The following is a 16701-nucleotide window of genomic DNA, read 5'->3' as shown; positions in this document are numbered from 1 at the left end:
GAGCTGCGGCTTCGCTCGGCGCCGCGGTCGCGGGCGGGGTGTCGGGGGCGCTGTGTGCAGCGGCGCGCAGGGAGGCGGGGAGCGGGCGCAGAGCTCCCCGAAGCGAGACTGTGTGTGCGTGCACGCGTGTGTGCGTGTGTTCGCGCGTGTTTTTCCTGCTTCCCTGGAGGACGTGGATGGCTTCGCAGCTGGCTGCTCCCCTAGGATTTTTGACTTTGGGGAGATCTGGGCAGTGAGCACAACCCACCCATATAATCCATTTTGCATGGTCGGTTGTATCAGGAAAAAAAAAAGCGCAACTGGCCGGGGGTGGGGCAGACCGAGGAAACCTTCTGGAAATGCACAGACTCCGGAGACGGGAAGAAATGAAAGAGCCGAGAAGACTTTCATAACCTCCCTGCTGGCCCTTCCGTTTTCTGGCAAGATCTTGGATGTTTTCTACCTTTTCAAGTCATTTTGACATCTCTGTAGTTTTGTGTGAGCCGCTTCGCAGCTAGCTGCGTGTGTGCGTGTGTGTTTGTGCGCGCGTGTGTGCGCGCCCGCCTATCTGATGCATTTGACTGTCTTTTATCCAACTGCCCAGAAGCAAATGTGTTAACTCGGCGATGCCCCTCCGTGCCCGGGTTCTCCCAGAGCGCCGAGGACGCCCGGACCCATTTTCCTGGCCGGATTTGGAGCGGCTGCTGGGCTGTGGACCCAGGCTTATGGATCACTTTACCCAGAGGTTTGGAAAGCGGCAATATTAACCAGCTCCCAGGTACATGGCAAGGTCAAGAGAGGGTCTTGCAGCCGTCTTGTAGCCCTGCGTGTAGACTTTCCTGGCTCGGTCAGAAGGAGATGTATGTTTCGGTCCACAGCGTAGAAGCCAAAAGTTGAGCCCTTCGAGCTGGCTTATTGTACAAACAAGGTAATGAAGATCGCTTTTTAAACTGCTTAACAAAATCCCCGGCTTTTTCACAGCCTTCTCCCGGCTCCCTCCTCCCCACGAAAATGTCACCAGCTCTTGAATTACAAGGATTTGGGTTGGAGGAGAACTTGAAGGAAACGTGATCAAAGGGCTATGCGAAAACCGGAACGCTCCCTTGCCTGCCCGAGGTCTGGTGGGCTTCGAAGCTGATCTCAAGAAGGACCGGTTCCCTCCTCGCTTCTCCCTCCCCGTGCCGGGTTGGGTGTGCGTGTGCAAGTGTGAGTGCGCGCGCGCCCGGATCCGAGTGTGAGTGTGAGTGCGTGTGCGTGTGTGTGTGTGTGTGCGTGCGCGGTCGCCCTGCCTCTGCCCACTCCCCGGGCGCAGAGCCGCGGGTTCCATGGGGCGATCAGTGCGGATCCCCCACCCAGCGCGACCTGAGGGCAACGGCGGCAGTGGCAGGAGCCGCCTCTCTAACACCCTAGGATGCGGGTGCTGAGCTATGGCAAAGGGCAGCGAAGTGACGACCCAGACCCGCGTAGGACACTGAAAGCCACCTGGAGCCACCTTGCCGGGATTGTACCTGCGGGCAGAAAGTCCTCCTACGACCGACCGTCTTTCCCCCTAGAGGCACCAGGTAACCAGCAAACGACTACTTGCCTCACCCAGTTTTCTTCTGGTCTTGTTTCTAGTGTCTTATCTGCATTGCAGGCTACTTTACTTATTAATGTTTTGAAATTCATTAGGAAGGGCTGGGTATCCAAGGGCGCCTGCTCTGTGATGTGGTAATAGCATTTCTCGGAGATGGAATATAAATCTCTACCTGAGCACTTAATATAGCAGTGAAAGCTAAGGGTCTATGGATATGCTCCACCCTAAGGATGTTTTTTGAAAGCCATGCGTGCTGCACCTGTCTGAAGATGCCAGAGATTAAAATTTCGTGCTTCCTTCAGGCTGTGGTTGCCACGGACCATTTGGTACCCAGCCCTCCCCGGATTGTGGGGTAGGAGGTGGTGTTTGGTTTCCACAGAGCATTTCAACCAAAGATCAGTTTTTGACCCTTCTCTGCCTCTAATGCCGGTTTTCTTTCTCCTCTCCCTTTCCTTGCTGTGCACAGGCTTGTCAGATTCTTTTAGTAGTTGTAAATTACACATTCTGGGACTTTGATCCGAAATGGAGTTTTCTTGGAACTTGCTTTGCATGGGAAGGAATTCATTGTCATGGGTGTGGGTTGAGATGATGGTGTTTAACTGCCGGCTTTGCTTTTATGTAGCAGAATAAACCCATGAAAGAAGTCATTTTTGTTTCTCGGAGAATGAGACTGAAACCTCAACCACTACCTTCCCCAGCTGTATTTTTTCAGTCGCGACGAGGGGTTGTGTCCGCCTGTGTTTATTTTAGGTATTTTGAAAATTCTTTCCAGTGCCTCGATTTACAAACAGCAGGTTAGATTTGCTACTGCTTAATTAACGTATTGGTTCCGATCTGCTAAAATGGAGATGCCGTGGCTGGCTGAGGCGTCACAAATTTAGTTAACTTCCAAAGCCCCTTACCCTTGCCCCTTGCAGTCTTTCATTTCCTTTGCCCACCATCCCTCCCTCCTCCGACTCCCACAGAAAAATTCCCTCCCTTCCTCAGGGCATTACAATTAAGGAGATAAAGCACTTGTAAAGTAGTCCTGCCAGTGTTTTATTTGATAGTGAAGACGATCTGCATAATTCAGCTGAGCTGTGCGGGTTTCTCTCCCGCCTTAGGGGGCTGCCTGCTGGGTGCGCTCGGCGGAGCTTTGGCCCGGCGGATCCCGCGGCGCCGGCGGCAGGAGGCAGTGGCTGGGGCTGCGGTGGGGGTTTCTGTTTGCTGACGCCGCTTATAAAGTGGAGGGGCGCTGCCTGAATTTCTCCACTAGCTGCGTTTCTATAGATATCCATACGATGGCATTTGGAGACTACGAGCTGGCCGATAGCTGCTCTAGTTGTCCCTGCGCGCTGACGTCCCCAACTCCTCCTCTGGAGTCTGGGGTTCGGCTGCTGCTGCAGCCCTCGCAGGCTGGTGGTGCTACAAGGCTGCGTTTGCCACGGGCTTTGGGGGCTGGGTTCCGCCACTGCAGCTGCCAGGTCGGCTTTAACACTTTCTTGGGGCGGGGCGGGAGAGCTCAGCGGGCTGCCTGGCAGACAGCAGCGCGTCTGGGCCGAGGCGGCCGCCTGCATAGGAGCAGAGAGGGTGGGGAGAAGCGTGGAGGGCGGTGGTGTCCAAATGCCTACGCCTGCAAAACCTCAGTCTCCTCTCTCTCTCTCTCTCTTTTTCTCCCCCTCCTCCTTTTCTCCTTATATGAATATTGAAGAACATGGAATGAAAGCTGGCTCCAAATATCCCTTGTGTTCAAATATTGCAAGCTTTATGAGGATTAAAAAACGGAAGCTACGCATGTATTTTCTAGATTTCCATTTGTTCTTTCTCCTCTCCCCTCGTGCTCCTCTGGATTTGTTCAGGTCGCGTTACACCCTTGTTCTGCCTTCAGTTGGAACACTACTGTAAAATCAACTAACGCACCCTCCCGGCTCATACTCAATATACATGAATGAGACAGGGCCACTCATGAGACGGTCTTGGAGTGTACCTTGGAACTGTGAGGAAGGATACAAAAGGAAACTTGGCTTTAATAAAAATGCAGGTCCACACTCCCTTCTTTGAGGACTCAGTCAAAAAAACAGCACTGCCCGCATTAAAACAAGTGTAGATAATCACAATAAACTAAAAATAATTGGGGACTTGGTAGGAAGTGATGAGTTTTTTCTTCTGCTCCTTCTCCTTTTATTCTTTTAGTGACTTTCATTGTAATTCTCTTATCAGAAAAACCCAGACAGGAATTTTGTGTGCTAAACATTTGACAAGAACATGCTTTTGTCCCTTAAGTTTATCCAGAGTTTTATCACAACAAAAATGTACCATGATATTTGTTAACAAATAAGTTACACCTATTTAGAAAGTCACAAAAATAAACAAACCAAAAATATCAAATGCTGCTGGAGCCTATAGGTGTTTGCAAAATAGGTGTTTCCTCCTGCGTCTCCTCATTTTTTTCCTTTTGCCTTTTCTCAGGATGGAGTCAATCTTTTGCCAGTCAACACTTGTCTTTTTAAACAAATGAATTAAATTTACTAATACATATTAGGTATACATAATTACATTCATGGTAGGGAAATTGTATGTGTACATGATGTAAATGTATTCAATCTGCTTCTGAATGCTCAGAAGCCAAAACAGATTATGATATGGTTAATGAAAAAAGTGCCATTCAGTGCTAGGGAGTGGAGTGAGGTTAGATATCTAAACCAAACCCATCTCTTACTGCAAGGTTTCATGCAGAGAAGCTCACCAATCAGTCAATAACTAAATCAATAACTAAAAGTTTCTACGATCCTTACATTCTCCCTTGTCTAGAGAGATGGAGAGCAGAGGTAAGTTTGCAGATCTGAATCCACTTCCCTTTTGGGGAAAATCCACACAGAGAGCTGGCCTGGGTCACTGATGTGTTAAAGCTGTTAGGTATTGATAGAATATTTTCCATCCAAACCTCCTCACTTGCGGGACCCTTTCTCGTCACTATTCATAGGAGAAGAACAATAGGAAAGTCAGGACACTCATAGGAAGAGATATGAGCATATAGGGGAAAGTTGTCATTTGATTTTCATTCCCTAGACAATTTCTTTCAGTTAGTTTTTCCCTTTCTCTTTTTAAAAGGACAGTGACCTTGAGCAATACCAGTATTCTGTGAACACACCTCCTTCCTTCCTCTAAATATATAATGCTGTATGCACACACACACCTATTTCAGTTTTGAAATAGGAGATTTCTGTGCTAGCTTGGGGGAGAGGTTCATGGAGGCATATCTTTAATACCAGCCAGAGGTAATTTCTTCCCCTTTTGTTCAAGAGGGATAGCAGGAACTATAGTCATCTAAGGAAAACTTGCCACACCCTTATCCTCTCTTCAATTATTTTTTGTTTTCTCTGCTATTAAACAGGTTACTGAGAGGAAAGCCTTGTCAAGCTACGACATTAGTGGCTAAATGACCATGGTGTTTATACCAGCCTTTCATCTTTTCATGAACAGGCATCATTTCCTTTTGTCCATTTAAACCAGGGCTTGCTTCCTCTTGCTGTGTGAAGCACTTTTGCCTTGATAGTTTTGCTGAGTTTTCTCATTGGTGAAATTAGGACCTGCTTTCTGCTGATATTATTGCTGTGTTATGTGTTTGTGTTGAGATATTTACCCTATCTAGCAATGTCCCTGCTTCTGTGTGAAGCTACTACATAATAACTACTCAGTTACTTAAAAGTGAATTTATAATAAATAACACTGCCAATAATTATTCTTGGCAAAATTTAGGTCAGAGGAGGAAAGCTACTTGAAACTTTCTAAAAGGTTCACTGAGTAACCTATTACCTTACGTCTGCAATTTTTGCTTTCTGTTTCCTGAAAAAGGAAACATATTGTCATTATATGTAGGTTCTGGTGGTTCTTTCACACGGCATGGCAAGTTCCAAATTTTATGTTTTATTGAAGAGTGAAGATAAAATGTAGACCTCATAGATGTGAGTGTGATTGCTTAGGACACAAGACTAATTGGTAATTTTGCTAAATCATTCCAGCAACACACATGTGTATACCTCTGCCTGATTCAATAACCCTTGAGACTGAGTCTACTTAGTCTATTTCCAAAGTCCACATTTTTATTTCTGTGGCATCTTTCAATCATTGAGGACCATTTAAATCCTCAGGCAGTATAATTTGTCCATTACATGGTTTGTGTATGGTGAAATGAAGAAGGACTCTGCTTACAGTTTTTGAAGCTATGCTGGTTAGAGGTGAACCATTTTTATTATGTTCTATCACCATAAATTGTATAATATTATGAAACTCAGTACAATAAAAATACAAAAAGAGGAGAATTTAATTCAATGGCTGGTGATGCTACCTTTAAGGTTTGTTTTTATCATAATGTTCTGATAGATACTGTTCTGACAGACTGCTTTTTACTGAACTATATCATAATTTCATAGTAATTATGAGGGTAGTTAACAAGTGATAGGCAATTACAGTAGAAATACATGATTATACAAATGCATAGTCATTTTACTGATATCAAGGAAAACACATTTATTATTTAAGTGTATCTTTTTATTTTTATAAAAAATACAATCTATATTTTTAATACTTTTGAGAAGTTGGCTTTGGTAGCTGGTATTTGCTAAGTTATATTAGGAGGAAAATGTCAGTTGACCAAATTGGATCTTCCTAGAAATGACATCTTTTTATAAAAATATCTCTTGCATCTTACAGTGCACATTATTTTTTCTGCATTTTCTCTGTGAGAAAAATACATATGACTTTTACAGTCAACTTCCAACAAGATATTTTAATGTTGAAAATTTAATTAATGTTAGCAACCATTGTGAAAAATGCATAATACTAGTAGAAAATTAAATCTATTTTAGATTTTACAACAAAAAAGGCTCAAGAAAAGAAGTAACACAAATGACTGATTTTAAAGGTTATTTCTAACAAACTTAGGGAATAGTTTCTAAATTCTTTGAAAAAGATGGAAAGAGAACAATTCAATATGTGCTTGATCAGAAGTTTATACAGGGGTAGAAGACAAAACAATGGTATAGATCTTAATCTATTTCTCTTTGCCCTGTGCAGCTCTTTTGAGGAAGTCCTAAAGAGCTCTGGAGTGAATACCACCTATTCTCTTGGTTCCACTTCTCAAAATCAGAAAAGCATGCTGAGCACATGCTCTACCACTGAACAACATCTCCCGCCTCACGTGCTGTCCTGAAATTGAGGTTTCATGGATCTTAGTGATAGTATCTCTAAAGTTACAGGGTATTTGCATGAAAGCGATTTATTAGTGGAAGCAGATCAACTTTACAAGCACAAAAGCTAGCTTTTTCATATTTCCTTTGAAAGTGAGCATTGTGGCATTTTTCACAAATTAGGTCCCTTTTGTTATTTTTCCATAAAGTATGAAGATTTTCCAGGTTGTTCAGTGACTTAAATCCACTCATTTTTAGTAGTCTTCAGGCATTTGGATAGCAATATTCAGGTGCAGTGGTGAACACCGCATTAACATCCATCTCCATGGATGGATATCTGGATATCCCTCATATTCACGAATAACTTAATTTTTCATATTACATTCCACAGGTGTTTGACTACATTTGAATTGGAAATGTGCAGTTATTTATAGGAATGATTGAACGTATTTGCTATGTATTGATTGATGAACTGTTTGGTACTTTAACAGACGACTGGACATGGGACCCTGAATGTCATGACACTCACATATGTAGTAACATGGAAGACACACAAGGTTGAGATGAACTTATTAAGTGACTTTTTAATTTTATTTGGATGTTTTATGCTTTGCAGTAGGGGAAAGAGGGGAAATTGTGAGATCATGTCTGTGCTTGGTAGAGTTTGGTATTGTGCAGTGGGTGGGATCATAACATTTGAGTTTCCACACACCTATGTCTCAGCCTGGTGTACGCTGAACAATACTTTTAAACTCTCCAAGTCCCACTGCCTCCATCTATGAAATGAGGCTAATGCCATTCTTGCACTACAGGATTGCCTGGAGATTTCTGTACTGTAGTTCATTGGATAATTAGCTACTATCATTATCATCATCATCATTGCCATCATCATCTTTATCATCTCATTATTAGGTAGAAAAAACAAAGAGAGGAGTGAGAAAACTGGATAGCTTTCAAATCTATGCTTGGGATCATAGAACCTAAGGAATACTAAGGGTCACCCAGACCAGGTGTCACATACTTAAGTATCTTGAGAGTCCAGGCAGAAGATGCAAGCCAGGTAATTGTCTGGATTTCAGAATTGGTAGGCTGTAGGGCCCATGAATCACTGACAGTGCATGACTTACCCAAAGATTTTTCAAAGTTAAAATTGTTTTAATCTTTAATGGATCCAAACTTATGAGCCTTTAAGTCTTCCTGAGATATAGTCAATCTTTTTATTCCCTCTAAAGTGCTTCTGCCAAGTGGTCATCTTGATTGAGCTCAAGAACCATTGTTGATTCAAAATCAGTTCAGCGATAGTAGATTATGCTTTTGTATAGGTGTATGATAATTTTATTTTTTAGGTTGAGCCAGAATTCGGTCATCCCATGGTGTCTAGTAAGTTCTGGGAGAGGAGGTGTTTCAAAATAAATCTAATTCATGTTAATAGTATTGCAATATTCAGATGGAACTACTTGAGATCTCCAACCACAGTTCCTTTGCTTATCATTGAACGTAGCTGGATCCTAAACTACTTAAGCACAGTTTCCTATTTATTATTCTAAACTCCTCTTTCCTTTGTGCTCTACAAATATTAGCTATTATTAGTCTTCAACTTTGTCTACTTTTGGACAAGCTCTGTTTGTTCTGTCCCATTTTTGTGAGGCAATGCCAAGAACCCACATGGTTTGACTAATGTAGAGTTGAGTGAGATTATTTTTTCTTGCTTTTCAATCAGAGAAAGCAAATACATAGGTATCTTCTCATCTTGCACTCAGGTCAGAGTAAAATAAATATTATCAGTGTGCCTATTTTTTTTTTTTTTTCTTTTTTGAGACAGAGTGTCACTATGAAGTTCAGGCTGGCCTTGGGCTCACTTTGTAGCCCATGCTGGTCTCAAACTCACAACTATCCTCCTGCCTCAGGCTCCTGAGTGCTTGGATTACAGGGTGCACCACCATGCCTGGCTACAGCATGCTTATCTTCCTTTTCACTGACTGATACAGTTTTTTTTTTAGCAAAATAACCATTGTTAGATATGTTTCTAAAGGACAGACTGGAATTGAGCCAGTCTAAGCCTTTCTCTGAGAATGGCACATGAGTTTTTTTCTATGTATTTCATGAAGAAAGTACAGAAAGATTGTAATATATCTTGGATTATACAAAATGAAGAACAGCCAGCATCAACAGCATCCACATATCAACATCCTCAACATTTTTAAAGAAGGGCTCAGTGCCAGTAATGCCATATTTGACTTTTCCTCAGTCCATGCACTAACCCTGTATCTTAGTTGTGATTGTCTCATATATGAGAGGAGCAAACTGAGACTCAGGTAGTTAATCTTACTTGGCTATTATTATATGATTATTAATAAATGATAGGGCTAGAATTCAAGTCTAAATCTTTCTTGGTCTTTCTAAGGAAGAGCCTATAGCTGTCATGCTTAGGGGCTTTTTGTTTTCTCCTATTTCTTATGGTTGTTTGTTGATTATTACCTATATGTGTTTTTAACCCTTTCATGGCATCCTGTACATATACAGCACATTCCTAACTTCTTTTGGCTTTTGTAGTTTTATATTTGATAGCCTTTAAAAAGGCTTTATGGTTATCTGTTGGGGGATTCCAAAGCTGTTCATACTAAATAGCTGTTTTCATCCTGCATTTAAGGTGTAAGTATATACCCAAACCTTTTTGTAAGCTAGACTGTGTGATTTTGGATGTTTTATTCTCCAGTCTGCTTTTTCAAAAGACACTTGCAAGCTATTGTAAATTGGTCAGCTCCCAAGTCCATCAAGCTAACACATTCAAGCATAATTGCCACACTTTTTAAACCTTTAGAAGTGTTTGTTGATTCCACAGTAGGAACTTTCTCGAAGACATTTCCGAACATGGCTGATTATACATGACATCAATTTCTATTTTCCTGTTTTCTAGTGTAGCCACTTACTATTGCATTAAAGAAGCTTCCTTAAAAAGGTTTGTTCTTTTATGTGAGCAGTCATGCCATTCATCTGAAGCTCAAGAAGAAAATTGACTTTGATTGTCCAAGGTACATTTGGATTTGGTTTGTTGCATTGTGACATTTTTTTGTCACTTCTCCAAGATATCATTTTACCTTCTAATTATGTTTTAGTGATTCCTATTTACTATTCATTTGTTTTGTAAATTAAATCTAGATTGCACAATTACTTTTTTTCTGGAACTTCACACATCTCATTTTATTTAATAATTTTCTCATTTATGGATCAAATTGCTCGATAGAAAATTGACACATTATTACAGGCATAAGATGGTACATGGTATAGACAATGGGCCAGTAAAATTATAATGACTGCATAACTTTCTGATTACAACTTACTTGCAAAATTATATCACTAAAATGAGGAGAGGTGACTTCAGCATTTTCACTTTTAGTAAAATTGTACATCTGTGAGTAGGTGAATGGAAATACATGTTGCATTCACCTAAATATTTTCTCCAAGGACATTTTGTAATTATGTATTTAAGGGACTTTCTAGATTATATTGATTATGTATTATTTTATTTCCATTTTTTCTTATATTTCTTATAAGCAATACACTTTTAGAGTGTAATATTAGGTAGGCAGTATATGTTATGTTATTTTAAATTTCTATTAGTGAATTCTAAAATAACTGTGTTCCATCTTTTGCATGTGGAAGTCAGCATACATAAGTACTTATTTTCATAGTGTGCTGTAGATCTGTTTCCTTATATGCGGAATGGACTAATATTGATGGCTATCCCAAAGGCTTCAAATAATGAATTCCCAGTATTTCACCCCTTTACCACCCAATAATGGGTGCAGAAACAACTCTAGAATTCACTATTTTAATGTTAAATGTAAGAGAGTTCGAAGGGTGCATAAAGAATAACTGCAAGTATTTTATATGCATAGCAAACTTGCTGTATTAAAAAAATGCATATCTATATTTTATATATCAGCATGTTATATTCGCTGATATATATCAGCATGTTATATTCGCTATATTATATTTAGTAGGTTTTCTGCTTGCAAATATCCTCTTGCTTTACTCTTTTTATAACTCAAAACTGAATCTTTTACGATGATATTAAGTCCATACTTCTCTTTCCAGATAAATATACAAGGATTTTTTTTAATACATAAAATATAAGCAATCTCTGGTACAATTTTCATGTAACTAAGTATTGTCAGACTAACTAGAATAATATATTTAAATTAACTTCTGAAGTAGTGTTTGTTTGCTAAGATATTGTTAAGAAAACTAAAGATAACATTCATTTTATCATTATTTAATGACCAGGACCAACCCAAATTATTTATAATTTTGAAGTTATTCAATGGGGAGGACTTTTTGAAGAAAAGAAATGTAAAGTTACAGACATAAATCCTATCTATATTGCCTTTAGCTTTTGTATTTGTTACTAATTTTGTGGCAAATATGGCCTTCTTATATCCAGATTTAATGCATTGAGAAGAAGATGAGTAACTTTTATTTTTTCTGATGAGGAAAATTAATTTATAGTTCTTTAAATTAACTCATGCTATTTTTATTTTCATCTTTCCTTATCTCTTTCAGAGTTGTATTTCTTCTTTCAGGGTTTCAAATTGAAAATTAAAACTTTTACCAGGATAGCTATATGACATATGACTATAATACTATATTTTTATAGCATATGACTATAAGACTATATTTTTGTTAGGATGAAAAAATAGGCAAACCTGTGTAATTAATTATTTTTTCTAATATTATTAGAAGGATCAAGTTTCAAGTGTTGTCTATAACACTGCAATTTGAACACATGTAATAAATATCTTTAGATTATATATGTTAAAGGCAATAAACATATTCAAAGACATTTTAAAAGAAGGTAGGAAATTTCAGGGAACTATGTCACTGTTGGTGCAAAGTATATGCTCAGGAGGTGTTTGTGGCATAAATGAATTGATCCATAAATTATTATTTTGTCTATACTAAAACAAGTATTGGTTTTAAAATGTGCATTTAAAGCACTAAACTGTTTATATGTAGCAATAGAGAGAAACTTTTAAAGTAGTCATTATCTATACATACAGTGTTTATGTAGAAATGATAATATTTGTAAACTTTGGGTTTAGAAAAAGAATCACAGTCTTCATAACATGAAAAATACAACCCTTGAAAGAAAATAAGGTCTCTCTGTGACAACCTTTTGTCTTTGTGTGTCTTTGTGTGCGCTCTATGAAATATAGTCCATGTGGTAAACAGGAAGTGCCAGCTCTCTCAGTCACACAGTACAAATCTGTCTTGGTTGAGGTGATAGATAAAGTGCTGCTGAGAAAGAGGAAAATTTAAATGTGTCAACTAACCGTAAGTTAAATTTGTACTCACTTTAACAACTGGTGCTATCAATGACCATGTAAAGGTATGATTTGGCATTTTAAGCTAATACAATAAGTAAGGACGTAGCATTTCATGGAGGTGTTGAAAGCCGCAGGTGAATGTGCAAAAAAGCAAGACAAAATGGAATGATATGATGCTTCTCAGTGTGTTAGAGTTCAGGGTCTGTAATAGGAATCCACAGCATAAGAATTTTTCTCTTAGCATTAGTGCTATGGTGGGAAAATAGCATTCTGTCACTTAGAGCTCATTTAATAGCCAAAGGAAAACCCACCTTGACTTGGCTCATGCATATAGGGATTTCTGGCCTCGCACAGCCAGTAGCAGGACAATCTCAGGGCATAGCTTGATTCAGCTTTGAAAGAATTGAAAAACGAGGAGCCAACCATGAGCTGTAATTCTTTTTCACTGATTCCTTTCTCAAATATAAAAGGATGGATCCCAATGGCTTCCTATCATTGCAACAGGAAGTTCAAAGGGAGGGAGACAGAGAGGGGGAGGAAGGTAAGAGAGAGGGAGAGAAATGCAAGAGAAATGTGTCTTTTCCTGGTAGACCTCACAAGATTTTTAAATTGGTTCTTTTCAGTCCAACTTCCCTGATGGGCGGTTTTCCATGTTTAAACTGGAGGAATCAAGATACTATTGTAATTGACTTATTTATCCCTCCCTTTCCCATTCTTTTCCTTTCTCTATTTCTCCCTTTTTTTTTTCTTTCAGAGCCACTGTCAACCGAAGCCATTGCTCTGCTTTCTATGTGGAAAACTAATATGTCCTCAGTGAGATTTTAATATTTTGCTTTGCTAATATGCATTTTCAGCTTTAAGATTCTCTAGCAAGTTCTGTTATTTTAGGGAATAAATTGAAAGTTGTTAAGCTGATCTTATTATAAAATCTTAAAATGAGTCAACCTTATAGAATTTTGGTACAAATAAAATTCTATTTGTCTGTTCTCATTGGGAAGTTAATTAACACCCCCAATACAGATATGCTTCGTTTAATGACCTGTCTAATGACTGTTTGGATTTAAGATCTAGGTGCACTCTTTTGATTTTAGACCAGTATTTGGACTTAGGATGCAGGAACATGTGTGGCAGCACAGCCTTATGGTAGCTTCTATGGTACAGTACTGTGATTTTTGCTGATTGTAATGTATGGTAGTAGTTTTATATTCTGTGATACATCACAGTACTGCATGTTAGGTTTATGCAAATAAAATTAAAGTCATCAAGTTGGAGTTTCCTTTGTCCATTTCTTTGCTCTGAATATTGTAAAGTCTGCACTATATACAGCTCCTCATTAAGTGATCAATTCTTTTAACAGCCTAATTGCAGGAAAATGAGTTGGCTGTTAAATGTGGAATCTGTATTTGTAAAGCATAGCTTTGTCTTACTATTACAGAACATTGAGAGACTATGGAGAGCTAGCTATATACCAGTGTATACCTAATGTGAATATATGTAATGTGAACTTGTGTACTGTCAGATGAGTTTATTTTTATCAAATACTGAATCTAGTAATATGTATGCTGTATGCTGGACTGTTCATAAGTTTCAATCTTTGAACTATCATAAGTAAATTCTAAGTTAAAAGACAATAAAATCATGGGTCCTTATAAAAGTCTATTAAAAGTATAGAAGAGGAAATGATAATGGCAGAATTTAAGTGTAATTTTTTATTTTTTTATTTTAAAAATAAAAAGAGGAAAACATTAACAGACAGACAACCTTTTACAAAATATCAAAAGAACAGTACAGACAATACAGAGTTACAAACGAAGTGGTAGGAAATTAACACTGCTTGTTGTATTACATATTGATATCTTCAAAGTGGTTTCTCATGAAAACAGGTAGAGACATGCAATATTGATCAATCAAGAACTCATTGACAGTTTCTTTCAGCAAAGAAATAGAAGACAGTAGAACAACTATGTTAACTATCCTGTAAAATACATACATACAACATTTCTCCTTCTTTCCCTTCTCTTTTCCCCCATCCCAGTTGCCCTTTACCCTTGAGTGTTTTCCTATCATTTCACAGTGTCTATCATACCTCCTAGTTTAAATTCATTCTTTCAGGTTTTGCACTAGTGAAACAATGCGGTGCTTGCACATTAAGTGTAATTTTTTTAAAAAAGTCTTAGTGTCATTTTCTCTTTCTAAAAGAGATCAGACAAATGGTGTATAATTACTGTAGCTTTTGTTGCATTATCATGATCACGCAAATGCCAAGTAAATTGCTGTCACTTTTGTTTCAGTATTGTGATCACTTTTTCCACCTTATGAGGCATCCTATTCTCTGTTATGATTTACCCATTTCCTAAAGTCAGCCTTTTTATATTTCCTTATCAAGTGCCTCTTTAATTTTCTTCTATAATTTTGAGATTTCAGGTGCTAATAATGAGCTTGATTTCAATAGAGATAAGCCATCATTTTGTATTGGCTTTCTGTTCAGACTGCAGCTCAAGGAAGGAAGTAATCAGCAAGTGGCAAAGGCAAGTTGGGTTCGTCCCAGGTCCTCTGCTTCTGCATAGGGAAAACTCTGCCGAGAAAGCTCAGTCTTCCAGCCTCTTAGGAGTCCTCTGAGTTTTTCTCAGCATCACAGCATTCCTGAAATCATTGAATAAAGAATCTTCCATGTGACAAACAAAACTGCTAAAATTAATACCTGGGGGAGGAGTTTTGAAAATTTTGTGTGTCTGATTTGCTAGGAAGTGGTATATCACAAAATCAAATAAGCATATATTTATTTTTTATGTGACTCGAATATAATGCAGATAGTCAAGGTCAGTTAAGTAATAAATTTTCAGTGTCTTTGCCATAAAGGTGCAAATAAACCTATTGATCTAGCTTTACATGATAATTGGAGGAAATATTGCTTGTATTAATATTACATTTTAGTTGCACTGGTCAGTCTTAACATATCAGACGTTGGATATGTATCCGTATTTATGTTTTTTTGACAGTTGGATTATCTTCATTTTCACTTACTTCAAAATAAGGGAGGTGGAAATATGAAAGTCTTTTTCATAGTCAATTTTTGGTCAAAGTACCAAATTTTATTAACTAATTACAGTGAAAACACAGCTCTGCATTCTGCATTGAGAGGAAGTTGGTGGCAGCCTGTGAAGAAAATAATGGAGTTTGGTTAACCAACATTCCTGCTTCCTCTAGAATGATGTAACTAGTTGAATCAATTACATATGCAACAATAAGGCTCTGAACTACCCAGAAGGAAATGGTTCTTGGGCCACTGCAGATATAGTATTTAAATGTCAAATACACTGAGTTCCAGATACCTAGATTTTGAAATAACCTCTGTTTCCTACTTCAGTATGGGCACATAATTGTTATGCTACTAACTAAGCATATTTAAAAATACTTATTTTTAAAACTGTAGTTCGTTTTATCATTTTAATCAAAAGAGTTGTAATTTGAATCTCTGGTTAGTTTTCTAGCAGTTAATGTTGGTATCACTGCTAGCATTTAATTAAAATCAACAACAGATTGTTTATAACCATGACCAAGATCTTCTCTAATGTCATCACTTGTATCCTCTTTAGAGGATTCTTCTGAGGAGAAAAACATTGAGCTGGAAGGTTATCACAAAAATAGAATGCAGTGAAAGATATAAAAATAGCATTTTCTTTTCTGTTTTTCTCAATCTGGGTGAAACATTCATTTGTATTGTCCTGCATGAGCTTTGCAAAATGCTCTTAAAACTCATTTTTAATTCAGGTTACCATGAGCCTTTTGAAACATACCTAGTGACAGACTGAAGTGACACTTTGATAAAGTAATGGTTGAATTATAAAATATTGCTATTCTATATCACTGCTGGGAACCTTAATTGAAGCACACAGTCTGACTAAACCAACAGCAACAAAGAAACAAAAGACTAAGTCATGCTATTTTATTATATTAGTTATTTCACAGTAACACACACACAGGTACACACACACACACATATTCCTTACTATTGTTTTTGTTCTTCTGTTTGGATCATGGAATGAGTTACTTCTTAGCTGTTTTTCTTTATTCCCTGTGTTAGTTGCAAAAAAAAATCAATTATTTGGAGATAAAAGATCTTAATTACAGGTAATCATTTGACATTTTAATTTTTAATGAAATAGCTTGAAGGTGATTTTTTGCTATTAATTTCATTTACTTTCTAAGGTTCAGATTGCTTTACAATTTTGTCATGATTTAGAGTTGGATAGTTAAAGATAATTTGATGAATTAGAAAGGGTAATAAAACTATAGCTTTGTTCTTTTCATATAATACTTTGTATTGTACTCCAAACTTGTTAAAATTAATATGAGCAAGGTATGGCTTGAGAGTTTATCCCATAGATATTATGGTACAAGTTAACTGCAATTATAAGAAAATTTATTGAAATATACATTATAATAGCAAAAACACATTTTTATAAGACTTAATGCAGTTTTAAGTATGGATTAATAGTGGGCAGATATATATATTTGTTGCTAATGTATGTATAATTCTAAGATATATATTTGGAAAAATGGAAGATATGGTGGGTGTAATGTTATATTTTTCATATACCAATACACATATATACAGATATACATAAATTCATATTTATAAATTAATATT

At 37.8% G+C, this 16701-nt stretch overlaps 1 protein-coding gene across 6 annotated transcripts in view; it reads left to right on the top strand.

The window, feature by feature from the left end:
• Positions 1-834: 834 nt before the first annotated feature.
• Positions 835-16701, top strand: part of Lrfn5 (leucine rich repeat and fibronectin type III domain containing 5) — a 259458-nt gene continuing 243591 nt past the window's right edge. For 4 of the 6 annotated variants that reach the window (XM_005376881.2, XM_005376880.2, XM_013510461.1 and 1 more), the window contains exon 1: positions 1469-1541. The gene's annotated coding sequence lies outside the window, so the exon portion shown is untranslated. Of the gene's footprint in view, positions 908-1468; positions 1542-16701 lie in introns of those variants that run through there. The other 2 variants (XM_013510460.1, XM_013510459.1) reach the window with 2 other exon arrangements.

Source organism: Chinchilla lanigera, unplaced genomic scaffold, assembly GCF_000276665.1.
Source record: "Chinchilla lanigera isolate Chin_1 unplaced genomic scaffold, ChiLan1.0 scaffold00008, whole genome shotgun sequence".
Taxonomy (NCBI): domain Eukaryota; kingdom Metazoa; phylum Chordata; class Mammalia; order Rodentia; family Chinchillidae; genus Chinchilla; species Chinchilla lanigera.
This window is presented reverse-complemented; position numbering and strand designations above follow the sequence as displayed.